The sequence below is a fragment of the Doryrhamphus excisus genome, linkage group LG19 (genome assembly GCF_037039965.1).
Source record: "Doryrhamphus excisus strain RoL-2023G ecotype Guam linkage group LG19, RoL_Dexc_Guam_v1.1, whole genome shotgun sequence".
Taxonomy (NCBI): Eukaryota; Metazoa; Chordata; class Actinopteri; order Syngnathiformes; family Syngnathidae; genus Doryrhamphus; species Doryrhamphus excisus.
This window is the reverse complement of record NC_136375.1, coordinates 13,465,007-13,478,121: the sequence shown is the minus strand read 5'-3', so window position 1 is coordinate 13,478,121 and position 13,115 is coordinate 13,465,007. Positions and strand designations below refer to the sequence as shown.

At 43.8% G+C, this 13,115-nt stretch overlaps 1 long non-coding RNA gene across 1 annotated transcript in view; it reads left to right on the top strand.

Moving 5' to 3' along the window:
• The window catches only part of LOC131107465 (uncharacterized), a 30,122-nt gene extending 17,227 nt beyond the window's left edge, over nt 1-12,895 (top strand). The window contains exon 3 of the long non-coding RNA XR_009120260.2: nt 12,752-12,895. This is a non-coding gene — a long non-coding RNA (uncharacterized LOC131107465). The remainder of the gene's footprint in view (nt 1-12,751) is intronic.
• The last annotated feature ends 220 nt before the right edge of the window (nt 12,896-13,115 follow it).

Sequence of the window (13,115 nt, the reverse complement as noted above, 5' to 3'; positions counted from 1 at the left end):
AACAAGACAAAAACAAAACACTGAAGTTAAAAGATGAAGACTAAGAGCATAAAATAGGACTAAAAAGATACAAACAAAACACTGGAGTTAAAAGCTGAAGACTAAGAGCATAAAATAGGACTAACAAGACAAAAACAAAACACTGGAGTTAAAAGTTGAAGACTAAGAGCATAAAATAGGACTAAAAAGATACAAACAAAACACTGGAGTTAATAGCTGAAGACTAAGAGCATAAAATAGGACTAATGAGATAAAAACAAAACACTGGAGTTAAAAGCTGAAGACTAAGAGCATAAAATAGGACTAACAAGATAAAAACAAAACACTGGAGTTAAAAGCTGAAGACTAAGAGCATAAAATAGGACTAAAAAGATAAAAACAAAACACTGGAGTTAAAAGCTGAAGACTAAGAGCATAAAATAGGACTAAAAAGATACAAACAAAACACTGGAGTTAAAAGCTAAAGACTAAGAGCATAAAATAGGACTAAAAAGATAAAAACAAAACACTGGAGTTAAAAGCTGAAGACTAAGAGCATAAAATAGGACTAAAAAGATACAAACAAAACATTGGAGTTAAAAGCTGAAGACTAAGAGCATAAAATAGGACTAAAAAGATACAAACAAAACACTGGAGTTAAAAGCTGAAGACTAAGAGCATAAAATAGGACTAAAAAGATACAAACAAAACACTGGAGTTAAAAGCTAAAGACTAAGAGCATAAAATAGGACTAAAAATATAAAAACAAAACACTGGAGTTAAAAGCTGAAGACTAAGAGCATAAAATAGGACTAAAAAGATAAAAACAAAACACTGGAGTTAAAAGCTGAAGACTAAGAGCATAAAATAGGACTAACAAGACAAAAACAAAACACTGGAGTTAAAAGCTGAAGACTAAGAGCATAAAATAGGACTAAAAAGATAAAAACAAAACACTGGAGTTAAAAGCTGAAGACTAAGAGCATAAAATAGGACTAAAAAGATACAAACAAAACACTGGAGTTAAAAGCTGAAGACTAAGAGCATAAAATAGGACTAACAAGACAAAAACAAAACACTGGAGTTAATAGCTGAAGACTAAGAGCATAAAATAGGACTAACAAGACAAAAACAAAACACTGGAGTTAAAAGATGAAGACTAAGAGCATAAAATAGCACTAAAAAGATAAAAACAAGAAAAGTTTAAAAATATTAGTTGGTCTCAGTCTGTTCCGGGATTATGTTGTTCAGTTTTTCATTGTGCGATATAGTAAATATACTGTAGTTCCTGCATGCTTGGACCACAAGGTCTGTATGGACTGCAGGGAGCGTTTGAGGTAGGGTAAGTTACCAGGTTTCTTTTGGTTCCTTTTTAGGAGTTATTCATGTCCAAATCCTTGGTATGTCTGGAGGGTTCTGTCAGAGTTCTGACACTTCAGACCGCTTATGACCTAACTGGCACATATGCATCCACCTCTAAAATCCCCAATTATCCCATCAGATTAAAAGCTAATTCATAGTCTTATCAAGTTAGACCTCCTCTCCCCCCGACTTTACTCCCTCCCTCAAGGGAGTCAATTATTAACAAGCATATTCTTCCATAAGCCAAATTAGCCTCTCTCGCATGAAGAGCGAAGGTGAAGCTGCTCAGTCCGCCGATCAAGCAAGACGCCTCTGCAAAATGTTCCCCGCTGAATGCGGCACGAACAACAAACGTGTAGACTGCAACCTTCCTTGAGGATGATTTGGATCTCTCTTGAGGGCCAAGTGAGAAGAAAAAGCATTGATCCAAACCGGCCTCAAACACAATAAAATGCTTGTTAAGTCCAAAGCCTTAAGTGAGGCAAAGTCTCAAATGATCTTCATAGCAAAGATGATTCGCTCCTTTGTTTTTTTTTTACAACCCCCTCTGGGACTGCGCTCTAGTCAGTCAGGTCATCCGGTTGGTTACTTAGCCCGCCATTTTTATTGCCGCCATGAGCTCACTGACGACTGACGCGTGGTGCTACGCTACCGTTCACCTACGTACGCAGAATATTCTCCTTAAAGGGTCTCAAAATATCCATACTTGGTGGAAACGTGACTACAGTGACTGAAAGGGTGACAAGCAGTCTCTGTCTTTGGACCAACAACCTCCAAAGAATTATTTTGCTTTTGGAATATTTTTCACGACTTCATATTTTCCCAAAGCAGACAATTAACACAATCTGTTCCTGCGATTTGTTTGCATTTGGAAACATTTTTTCCAAACAATTGTGCGTTCCGCTAGGAGACCCGGGTTCAATTCCACCCTCGGCCATCTCTGTGTGGAGTTTGCATGTTCTCCCCGTGCATGCATGGGTTTTTTCCGGGTACTCCGGTTTCCTCCCACATTCCAAAAACATGCTAGGTTAATTAGCGACTCCAAATTGTCCATAGGTATGAATGTGAGTGTGAATGGTTGTTTGTCTATATGTGCCCTGTGATTGGCTGGCCACCAGTCCAGGGTGTACCCCGCCTCTCGCCCGAAGACAGCTGGGATAGGCTCCAGCACCCCCCGCGATCCTTGTGAGGATAAGCGGTAGAAAATGAATGAATGAATGAATGTTCCTGCAATTTGTTTGCATTTGGAAACATTTTTCCACACAATTGTGCATTGCGCTAGGAGACCCAGGTTCAATTCCACCCTCGGCCATCTCTGTGTGGAGTTTGCATGTTCTCCCCGTGCATGCGTGGGTTTTCTCCGTGGACTCCGGTTTCCTCCCACATTCCAAAAACATGCTAGGTTAATTAGCCACTCCAAATTGTCCATAGGTATGAATGTGAGTGTGAATGGTTGTTTGTCTATATGTGCCCTGTGATTGGCTGGCCACCAGTCCAGGGTGTACCCCGCCTCTCGCCCGAAGACAGCTGGGATAGGCTCCAGCACCCCTGCGACCCTTGTGAGGATAAGCGGTAGAAAATGAATGAATGAATGAATGAAAAGTGAAACAACTCACAGTCAGGCTTTACTGTCTTAGCCTTAATGACGAAGGCATGTTGAATTTTCCTAAAAAGTTGATCCAATGTCGTTGGTAAAACTTACTAAAGCAGCATAACTTCACCTCAGGAAACGGCGACGATAATGCTTGAATGATTTTTTTTAAAAAAGCTCAAGAACGCCTGTGCATGTTCTCATTCATTGCTTTATCATTCATCCATCACTTTATGCTTGATGACTTGGTAGGACAGCTCTAGTCTGAGGCGTTGTATTTCTTTTTTATCTTGCAAATGTTGAGGCATGTCTAGACAAGAAGCCTTTCGCTCTTTTGTTACGCAAAACGCCTGTCGTTATGATGATGATCCATTTTTTCCAGTTGTTGAGACTATTAATAGTGGATTTATGTCATGTTTTGTTCAAATGTGGAGCCAACAATATAAACATTGCTCTCTTTTTGGGTGTAGACCTTTGGAGACAAGGTGTTCCTGCAGTCACTGGAAAGTCTAAAAGACCTCATATTGAAAAATCGAAACCAGCTAACACAAGTCTGGACTTGCAGGGAAATTGTTCTGTCTGAGACGCAGTCCGGCATCATCTGAGCAAAAGCCAGCCTTGATGAATATCTTTCCAATATGAGAGGGAGGAGAGAATTTGTGTTAGCTGAACCGTTGCGATAACACGGTAACACCAAGTGGTGTAAGGCTCGCGCGTCTTCCCGCTGTTCTACTCTGATGCTCTTCACTCGGCCTCCATTAGGGAATTAGATGTTATCTTCTGCGCTCGGATCAATGAATCATCCCCTAACGAGACAACAGGACTTTGATTTGTGATGGCGGTCCCGACGGCGTGTAACAAACTAATTATTTCCCGCACGCCACAATTTGGGCGATGGATCTACGATGTTTGTGTGACTTGTGAGCGCATCCGGCAATCATGCGGCATGACAACACATGATCATTCCGGGTTTTATTTCTGGGTCGGCTCTCTGGCGCCTTGACATTTTTTTAAGCGGCTTCATTTTGTGTTTTTACGTCCTTTTCTCAGCTGCACGGCGATCGAGTGGTTAGCGCGCAGACCTCACAGCTAGGAGACCCAAGTTCAATTTCACCCTTGGCCATCTCTGTATGGGTTTTCTCCGGGTACTCCGGTTTCCTCCCACATTCCAAAAACATGCTTTGTCTGATATCCTCATGTGACATGAACTGATTGAATGAATGAAAAATGATTGGTTCTGGGCTGCACGGTGTTTGAGTGGTTAGCGCGCAGACCTCACAGCTAGGAGAGCAGAGTTCAATCCCACCCTCGGCCATCTCTGTGTGGAGTTTGTATGTTCTCCCCGTGCATGCGTGGGTTTTCTCCGGGTACTCCGGTTTCCTCCCACATTCCAAAAACATGCTAGGTTAATTAGCGACTCCAAATTGTCCATAGGTATGAATGTGAGTGTGAATGGTTGTTTGACTATCTGTGCCCTGTGATTGGCTGGCCACCAGTCCAGGGTCACCCGAAGACAGCTGGGATAGGCTCCAGCACCGCCTTTTGAGGATAAGCGATAGAAAATGAATGAATGAACGTCCTTTTCTCGTTGTGCTTCATGCCACGGATACCAAGAGATGCAGACAAGATGGCTGCCATGTATACACAACAGGGGCGAGAATACGCCATCATGGCAGTTTGAAGGTCAAGATCTGCTTCATTTGCGGTCAACTAAGACAACAAAATCCAAAATCTAAAACTGTGTCTTCATGTCCACGTCTAAAGACTTAAGTGTTTTGTAAGTTCTCGATTTCATCTCCAAATGTCTCTCCCGTAAAACTAATGACACTCAAATCTTGGCTAGAATCCTGTCAACATCCTCCGTCTCGAACACCGCTATGTTTGTGTTGCTGAGTGATGCAAGCATGTAAGCATCCATCCATCCATCCATTTTCAGGTCACGGATGGGCTGTGAAGGCGCTTCAGTGAGTGAAGAAGCCTTGAACTACAGTTATGTCTGCAAGGATATTTGTTCCACTGCCGCAGGAATGCGTTTGAGGTTTGATAGAGAGAGCAGAGAAAAGGAAAAGCTGTGAGCTAAAGGTTTTAAAGTGGCTCTTCTGAGACAGTCAGAGAGCGGGAGGAAGGACAGCCACCATGAAGACCAAGGGGCTCAAGAAGAGGATTGGCAAAATGGAAGCGTGGAGGGAAATGATGGAGTAGCCAGAGAGGCGTCGTATCAAGCTGCTGCCTGGGCAGATACGAGCGTTGCTGCATGAATAATTCAGCAGCAACAAGTACGCACGGACGTGTTGATACAGCTGCACGTGGACTGGACTGGGATTAGCCGGGGATGAAAACAAGCTGAATCCACATAACGGCAAGATCTGCCTTTACGTGGGATCCGCAGCATGCTGTAATAAACTTGTCACATTCATCTCATTTGTTGAATTGACTGCTGACTTTAGCCACGTTTACATGAGGAGTTTTTCTCGGAATCTTTCCGAATGACCTTTCCGAAAGCAATGGTATACATGGAAAGGAATATTCCAATGGCGTGTCTACATGCGCCGCTATAATCAACCAGAATAGTCAATGGGGCATGCCCAGTAAAGCGTAAACACCAACATCACGTGATACCGACTTCCTGGAGTTTTTCTTTCACTTGTTGGAATAATTCCGTATTCCCAGTTTTTCCTTCGTCCAGTCTTGAAATTTAGTTTGAATCAAAAACAAACTTTCCACAGCAGTCCAGTGCCGATTGCTCACCTCCATTTTTTTTTTAAATCGGAGACCGTCTCGAGCTGCGTGTTACGTCATATCTCAGCATTCGCTGAAAGAACGGTCGAGTGGTTAGCACGCAGACCTCACAGCGAGGAGACCAGGGTTCAAATCCACCCTCTTTGCATGTTTGCATGTTCTCCCCGTGCATGCGTGGGTTTTCTCCGGGTACTCCGTTTTCCTCCCACATTCCAAAAACATGCTAGGTTAATTGGCGACTCCAAATTGTCCATAGGTATGAATGTGAGTGTGAATGGTTGTTTGTCTATATGTGCCCTGTGATTGGCTGACGACCAGTCCAGGGTGTACCCCGCCTCTCGCTCAAAGACAGCTGGGATAGGCTCCAGCACGAATGAATGAATGTATTTTCTTTTTTAATAAAACTGGACTTGTGAATGGCGTATAGAAGGGTTTAGATTCTGTTCCACAGATGGCGCTAATGCACACGTAAGCTGCTTGCCAACCGCCAATAAACAACAGAAGAAGAAAAACACCACGAAGAAGAACGCAGTCTGACAACTTTCTGATTAAGCGGGTACAAGATACCTTAATCAGATTGGGGAAAGGAATATTCCACCCCTGTGAATCCGATTATATATTCCTTCGGATTGGCACTTTTCTTTCGGAATGAGGTGTATACAAAGGTTAGATTCTTTCAGTTTGAGCAAATAACCCAAATGGAATTGGAATATTTGGGTCCATTTAACGTGGCAATTGACTGCGATGGAGAACATCATCTGCATTAGCACATACCGAGGTCATGGTATTTTATTAACAGTGCCTATGACTTCAAACTCAACTTCACCTGACTTGAGACTATAGGGGTGTTATTACATGTCTTCAGGTCTCTAATCATGTATTTAGATTTTGATCTCCGCTAGCGCTCATGCCATAGTAGCTTTTTGGAAACATTTCTGGTCCTGTTTCTTTAAGGTTAGCATTCTTTCTGACTGCCTACCTCTTCATTGCGGATGCAGCACATCGTGAATGTCAGCCATGTGTCTGCCGTCTGCTTCTCTTGTCTGGATTCATCTCCGCTTGAAAGCACGGCTGCTCCCAAAAGTTTCGTCATTTGTTTTGTGCAGCTTTCGAGGCGTATTTTTGACTGTAGCGTGGAATGGACAACGATGGTGAAAATGCAGTGCAACCTCATTGAGAATGCTTTCTGATGTTTTTTTTAAGCTGCAGTGCGTTCTATGCAGATAAATATATGAAATAATAATCATGTGTTTGAAGTGTGCATCATGGAACCGACATGTTTCTGGCGTGAGGATCATTACACAGTCCAAGACAGGCTGTTAATGGCAGGGACATTGTTCCTTCTGTGTTTGAACAATGCTTTTAATTATGTGGCATCAGCCAGAGTGTGTATGCTACTTCCTGTTTGCTGCTGCTGCCGCTGCTGCTGCTGAGCGAGCGGGCCACTGAGCTGAGAAGCTGTTCATGCTCCGGTCGTAATGAGCTGCCTTGCCTGCCTCAGCAGCTCTGATCAAGTCTTCCCTGTGATCACTTCCCAGTCTAATCCCCTGTCGGCCAGCCAGGTTGCTGCTCGCGGCCCCCGCCTCCCATTAGCGTGCCCGCTATATCATGCAAGGAGCTGTTAACTCGCTCCTGGCCGGATTCATAAAACATCCTGCGTACAAAGATGTAGATTTTGCAGCCCCTAATGAGGCCGACACGTGGTCCAAGACAAAAGGTGGAAAGGAGGACCGGATGGTAATAACAAGCTTGTGCTCCGAGGTGACCCCCGGTTTCAAATGTCACAGGTTTATATCAACTAGGAGCTAAAGGCTAAATGTGATACGGTCAGAAACAGGACCTCGACGCTGCCTCAGCTACGTAATTGGTGCTTTATCAAAAGCTACAAGTTATGAAAATAATTTGATTTGATGTCAATATCAAGTACATACCTAATGTTAGCCCACGCATACAAAAAGGCGAAAGAAACATTCATTCATACTGGCCTGGGGTGTCAAATGGGGGGGGGATTCGAAGGTCTCAAAATGAAATGGAAAGGGTGGGGGCTAGAAGAAATTCATATCACAAATAGCAGTTAAGCTCCACATGGCAGACATGTTTGTTTTGACTCGAGCAGACTCCATCGGCATCCAAAGGCATTTATTGGCACATGCTGATCACATGCTTTTCCATATATTCCACATCCGATATTCATTGATTGGTGGCCGATCGGTCAAAGCATTCCTACTTAGAACAGAAGTTCTAAAAAAATTCCAAATCTCCAAAAAATTCATTCATTCATTAATTTTCTACCGCTTATCCTCATGAGGGGTGCTGGAGCCTATCCCAGCTGTCTTCGGGCAAAAGGCGGGGTACACCCTGGACTGGTGGCCAGCCAATCACAGGGCACATATAGACAAACAACCATTCACACTCACATTCATACCTATGGACAATTTGGAGTCGCCAATTAACCTAGCATGTTTTTGGAATGTGGGAGGAAACCCACGCATGCACTGGGAGAACATGCAAACTCCACACAGAGATGCCCGAGGGTGGGATTGAACTCAGGTCTTCTAGCTGTGAGGTCTGCGTGCTAACCACTTGACCGCCGTGCAGCCATGAAAGAAACAAACAAACAAAAACGTTAAGTCAAGGTCACAACCCCAAATCCAATTTTTTGGTCGTGGGATTATTTTGGTGTTCCCCACATTGTGTTTACTTTTTGTTTGTGGGGAAGATAGTTGTGGTGACCACGAAGGAGGAAGATGGAGGATGTGCATTACGCACGTGGGGTGCACATGTATCACACGAGACACACAGGATTCCGGAAAAATTGACATTTTGCCTGAAGCGGACACCAGGAAAAGTAGGCAAGACACACGTTGGCAGTACGTACGACGCATGAAAACGTACAAAGTGCGAAGGTTTGTTTGTCACACTCGCTGAGCTTTTTTGCATGTAGACCAGCCGTAGGAGGACGTACGACCGCTTGGGACCGCGGTATGTTTGATTGTGACAAGAAACTGGACCAAAAATGATCCAAAATGGAATGATCCAAAAAGTGTGACATATTTCCAACATGCACAAGAACACAAGACGCGTGCGCCTTTGCGGTCCCGCTGCGTATGATCTAATCAAGTTACCCACAGCGGATCTGTCATGCGTTAACTCTGCCTCGACGTGGCGCGTGGTGCGGATTAGATGAAAAAAACATGTAAAAAAGGACCGGAGCGGCTTAGAAGAAGCCAACGAGACATTGATGGAAAGCGACGTGGAGCCGCTATCCTGGAATAATTGCTATAATTTCAATAAAAGTATTTTTGTGCATTAAGGCGGCTGATGAATGTATCGTGGAAATGAATGTGACGGGCTAAAGTGTACTTTAATGGGCTTGTGTGTTAGCTTACAGGGGGAAGCTGTGTTTACTTAAAGCGCTAAGCTAGCCGCTCATATTCAAGCTAGCTATAGTGATACCAAACAAAGATATGGTATGTTTTCATTTTGTTGTTAGTATATTTTTAACGCATTACGTTAGCATAAAGTGCTAGTTAGCACATTCAGGAGACGGTAATGATCTGCAAACTTTTGTTCACCACCCGCAACGAAAGTTTTTTTTGTCAAAAGGTCGATGCTTCCATCTAAATTCAGAACACTCCTGCCAGAAACTGTTTTTCTCCTTCAGCTAATTAGCTTTCCATTAAATTTTCAGCGCGGGCGTGATGTGTGATCATGTTTAAATCACGGCAGGGAACAAATTAAGAGGCTAGCGACGGTTAATTGTGCTTTGAGATGCGGCAGATATTGGCAAGTGTGATTTAAGTTGCAAATTTGCCAGCAAATGATGAGGTAATGATCCACCTGTTATCACGTTAAAAGTAGCGTTATGCTGGAGGAATCCATTCCGCCGAGGTCAAACCCGTATGAAAAACCCTCTGGGGTCCTTTCAGGTACATTTTTGCCTGTTTTTGCCCCATAAATTTGGTTCTTACTCTATACAGCATGATTGTTACCATTCAAATCCTTGATTTGTTGCGAGGTCAACCAGACATGCTTGGAGGTCCTAAAGACGGTTCTAAGTAGATAATAGATCAGGTTATGGAAACCTTTGTAAATGTTATGGTCATCATTGTTGGCAATTTGGAATCTGGCCATACAAAAATAATCCAAATAATCCTGATCTTTGACGTAGAGCCCAAGTCCTTGTGTGTATCTTTCAAAACAAAACAGTAAATAGTAAATAGTTGAATCACATGGCCATTTCAAGTTAGAATAATAACTAATATTCATTCATTTTCTACCGCTTTTTCCTCACGAGGGTCGCAGGGGTGCTGGAGCCTATCCCAGCTGTCTTCAGGTACACCCTGGACTGGTGGCCAGCCAATCACAGGGCACATATAGACAAACAACCATTCACACTCACATTCATACCTATGGACAATTTGGAGTCGCCAATTAACCTAGCATGTTTTTGGAATGTGGGAGGAAACCGGAGTACCCGGAGAAAACCCACGCATGCACGGGGAGAACATGCAAACGCTACACAGAGATGGCCGAGTGTGGAATTGAACCCTGGTCTCCTAGCTGTGAGGTCTGCACGCTAACCACTCGACTGCCGTGCCGCCCAAATAACCAATATTTATGTATTATATGTACTATTTAAGAATGTGAGTGTGAATGGTTGTTTGTCTATATGTGCCCTGTGATTGGCTGGCGACCAGTCCAGGGTGTACCCCGCCTCTCGCCCATAGACAGCTGGGATAGGCTCCAGCATCCCCCGCGACCCTCGTGAGGAAAAAGCGGTAGAAAATGAATGAATGAATGAATGTACTATTTAATGTTGCACAGCGGTCGAGTGGTTAGCGTGCAGACCTCACAGCTAGGAGACCCGAGTTCAATCCCACCCTCGGCCATCTTTGTGTGGAGTTTGCATGTTCTCCGCTTTCCTCCCACATTCTAAAAACATGCTAGGTTAATTGGCGACTCCAAATTGTCCATAGGTATGAATGTTGAGTGTGAATGGTTGTTTGTCTATATGTGCCCTGTGATTGGCTGGCCACCGGTCCAGCTGGGATAGGCTCCAGCACCTCCCACAACCTTTGTGAGGATAAGCGGTAGAAAATGAATGAATGTACTATTTATGAGAGCTGACGTTAGGTGAGGTTTTGTTATCCTAACTTTGGAATCTGACGCTACAGAAATAATCCAAGTAAAGGTTTGAAATCATAACAATATTGGATATATATGAAGAGGATATATCAATATTTCTGACACTTTTGGGAGGAGACTTTTTGTCTTGTGGGGATCTCACAGGGTCCCAATAGCAAAACAAAAGCTAATTTCTCTGACTGTTTGTGTTGTCTGCATTGTATGATTATGCTAAGTAACGTTAGCATACGCGCGACTAGATGCCGTCTTGTCAAGGCGAGAGATGGGGAAGAAATTGGGGGAAATTCAAGCCGATGCCATCCTAATCACAAATTCAGCGACTCATAAGCGCCCGTCCAGATTGCTTTCCATTTCGATGCATTCTTATTTAGACAGCGCGTTTCTTGTGAAAGTAGTAGCAAGAAAGTAGCCCAACAGAAGTAATGATATTCATAAGGACCCAGGTCGCTTTATGACAGCGCTGCTTTATGGTTAATGTCTTTTATTTGGCTTGATATTTACCAGGCTTTATTACTTTTGCGTCGCCGGGATGACGCAAATAAAAGTTTTTATGAAAGTTTGCATCCAGGCAGCCCGCAAGGTTATCCTTTATTTCTAACGTTTAGATTTAATTTATGAAATCGGCAAAGAATGATCCTGAATTCATCATTTATTCTTTTCGAATGTCATTTATTATAGATATGCATGATATAGATCTATTATCTATTCACAAGCCGCCACTGGCAGGCCTGCAATGATTCCGTGTAATTTCCCCGTGATTTAGCGCAGATGGGCGTGATGACACTGTGACAGTGGTGTAATTACACACGACCCCCCCCACCTCACTGGTCCGGCGTCTGACATGTTTGAACAGCCGCACCACACACACCACAATCGTCCCTTCCCGGCGTATCACTACCCCTGTTATTGACTTCCAGCGAGACGTTTAATGTGTGCTGGGAGAACACGGTGCCGGCGTCTTTGAGCGCTGATGTTTATTTATTAGCCTTTATCTTTGATACGGGACGTGTGGGGCGGATTTTAAATAGACCGACCATGCGGGGGATCTTCTCAAGTTGAGAAGCGAGAAGCTTCTCAAGTTGAAAATTCTCAGGCTGACTTTGACAAAAATAAAAGTGAGCTCATGATGCGTTAAAGGTTCCGAGTGATTTACCAAGAAATCAGTATCAGGCTGGTGGGATGACTGGGATGGGCGGATGATCTTCAGATCTTCAGGAAGTTTGCAGTGACTGCTGGAGCGCAGGAAAAACCTTGCTGAGCTTAGCTACCTTGACTTGGCAAATATACAGTTTAGTCTTTTTTTTTGTGGTGTTTTGTTTTTGTTCATATTTTTGTATCATATTTTGTTCATATTTTCATATCAGATGTTGAGACATTAGCGGGACACATTCTACACCGAGTAGCTTCATAGTAAAGATTCTTTTCAGGGTGTCATTTTCATGACATTGTTTTGACATTGGGGCGGCACGGCGGTCTAGTGGTTAGCGTGCAGACCTCACAGCTAGGAGACCAGGGTTCAATTCCACCCTCGGCCATCTCTGTGTGGAGTTTGCATGTTCTCCCCGTGCATGCGTGAGTTTTCTCCGGGTACTCCGGTTTCCTCCCACATTCCAAAAACATGCTAGGTTAATTGGCGACTCCAAATTGTCCATAGGTATGAATGTGAGTGTGAATGGTTGTTTGTCTATATGTGCCCTGTGATTGGCTGGCGACCAGTCCAGGGTGTACCCTGCCTCACGCCCGAAGACAGCTGGGATAGGCTCCAGCACCCCCCGCAACCCTCGTGAGGAAAAGCGGTAGAACATTAATGAATGAATGAATGTTTTGACATTAGAGGAACCTGCCATGTTCTTCTTCCCTCTGTCATCCATTGCTCATGACTCAGCGTCACGATAAAAGAGACACTGATGCCGTCTTGTGTTTGCCTTGCAGAGGGAGCTAGCTAACTCGCCGCCGGTAGCCATCGCGGAGGATCAGATTGCTGCAATGGAAGCGGCGAGGATTAAAGTATGGTGAGCTTCTAAGGCCTTGTACCTGCGGGCCATGTGAGAAGTTAATCAAATGTGTTTTTTTTTGGGGGGGGGGGGTAGTTTATGCGATGCATGCATTTGGAATGGGAATGGATTTTTTTTTCAGCTGCCCCCCCCATAAGGTTGGATAACTTCACTCTTTACTTTCCCAGTCTTCAAAGGGCGTTATAGAAATTGACTGCGCTAACGTGAACACCAGCGCTTTGCATCCTAAATAGTAAGGAAGGCCTGAATGAAGGGAGGTGATTTACATAATGGGAAAGTGG